At 35.8% G+C, this 2144-nt stretch overlaps 1 long non-coding RNA gene across 1 annotated transcript; it reads right to left on the reverse strand.

The window, feature by feature from the left end:
• Window positions 1-1077: 1077 nt before the first annotated feature.
• LOC135439807 (uncharacterized) lies at window positions 1078-1716 on the reverse strand. The gene is made up of 3 exons (XR_010438184.1): window positions 1678-1716; window positions 1458-1610; window positions 1078-1392 (listed from the first exon to the last, which is right to left on the reverse strand). It is a non-coding gene; the product is annotated as an uncharacterized LOC135439807 (long non-coding RNA).
• Window positions 1717-2144: the final 428 nt, after the last annotated feature.

Below are 2144 nucleotides of genomic sequence, written 5' to 3' on the forward strand. Positions count from 1 at the left end.
ATTATCAATGCGTCAGAGTCTTCCATTTTCATTTGCAATAAATGTTTGAAAAATTGACAAGACGCACAAGTTGTTGTGGCATATGAATTTCCTTTAACTTTACCCATTGCGTATGTGCCGCAAATTCTTAAAATTATTAATCTGCGATAACCTAATGAAAGCATAATGCTAGCCAGCACCTTTAAGTCTGTTATATCCAACGCAGTTTTTTTGTTCCACACTGCCGTTTTTGTTTCTTACGACGCAACTGCCCAGTAATCTGGTTGGATGGGCACGCTTTTCATTTGAACGACCTATCACTCTAATATTGATCGCCAGACTTCTCATCGACGTCTATGCAGAATTAATTTTTTCCAAATACAATGCAGTTTTGCTTTTCGCCAAATGAATAGGTTTTTACAATTATCACTTGTCCAAAATGTTTACATTCACGTCTTACAAATAGCCCCTTTATGCATTACATAATCATTTTTTTTTAAGCACGGAACTTCAGTGTGTTCTTATTTAAGATAAAGTACAAATTAACGCAGGCAACCAAGATACAAAAGGAAAAATACAAAGCATTCATAATGAAACTGTGGCAGTTTAGAGAATAAGACTGCATAGATGGTGACACGTGAAGAAGAAGACGCTCTGCGGAGTACATTGTCAAACATATATTTATTTGCTAAAGTGACTATAAATTTTGTGATTTTTACGGTACGGATATGGACGGTTGTCTCTGTACTGTTGCAGTTACTTCGTTTATTATATAGTACCTCCAGTGGTTCTAGGTGACTGGAACGAGTGCTGCAATGCGCACTGCCTCCGGAATGTAATCGTTGCGCGCATGTCGTGGAGGGTAGCTGCTTGCAAAATGTTTACGTGAGCGTGAGCAATTGCAGTATTTAATTACCGCAGTCTGCGACATTATTTTTATCAGCGAAATTAAGTATTGTACCATTGTGTTGAACAGGAAATAAACTGATTTATTCACAAACTAGGCTAAGATCGTGATATTTGATTATAAAATGTAAAAATTAAAAACTAATAAAACATTGACATATGCTACTTTCATTAAATAGGCTACTGTTATAATTTAGAGCTTTGCAAGTGTACCTGGCAAACATTAATGTCTCGAGTTCTGAGATTAGAATCTATCCGGTACGAGTAGTGTCTCATAGAGGTAGTCCGTTTCGATTTGTTTCTCTTTGGCTACCTTGACAATATTGTTTTCAGTTTCGGTTAATTTTTTTAATTTTTTCCTGTACTTGAGTGTTTATAACTGTTTGACTGTCTATTGATTCGATTAACCTTTATTGATTGAATTTTATTTTTTCATAATCCTCAAAATCAGGGGTTCCAGCAACTACTTTCAAAGCGGTTCCTAGGAACTTAATACTTCTTGTATGTCTATCGTAAATTTTAACAGTTTCTTAAAGTGCCTGGGGAAAATGTTTCATAAGCAATCTTGTTACCTCGGCTATTTCCGAGCACATGGTCAAGTTCGATGAGTGTCTGAGATACTTAAAGTTTTGCCAGATAATAGTATTTCCGTTCATTAGTGGGATGTAATCCGATCTGTTCGCTTGGCGGTTGTTAATGTTACGAAAAGTAGCACAGTCGAAAGCCTAAGTAAAAAATATAAAATAGAGTGAGAAATGGAATAGCAACTTATCGTACATTGTTCTTATGGACCTCCCTCTCCTTTATTAGAACCGTTGTTCCCAAGTCAACTTTTATTATTACAACTTAGTACATGGGTGTAAGTTTGTTACCTAGCCTTTTATTTATTTTCGTAAGTACTTTATCACCTACTTGGAAGGTTCTGTTTCGTCTTGTCTCGTTATATCTTTGTAGCTGTATTTCCCGAGCTTTATTAAAATATTTTATTATCTGTGGAAAAAATGTCAACATGGAGTATCTCGCCTTAGTACATGGGTGTAAGTTTGTTACCTAGCCTTTTATTTATTTTCGTAAGTACTTTATCACCTACTTGGAAGGTTCTGTTTCGTCTTGTCTCGTTATATCTTTGTAGCTGTAGTTCCCGAGCTTTATTAAAATATTTTATTATCTGTGGAAAAAATGTCAACATGGAGTATCTCGCCTACCTGAGAAGGGATAGGTGTTTCACCAATAACCTGTCTTTGTGGGTGCCGGTCATA

The sequence above is a fragment of the Drosophila montana genome, unplaced genomic scaffold (assembly GCF_035044405.1).
Source record: "Drosophila montana isolate Dmon_TW-CO22-7 unplaced genomic scaffold, ASM3504440v1 contig_1611_1, whole genome shotgun sequence".
In the NCBI taxonomy this organism is placed as follows: Eukaryota; Metazoa; Arthropoda; class Insecta; order Diptera; family Drosophilidae; genus Drosophila; species Drosophila montana.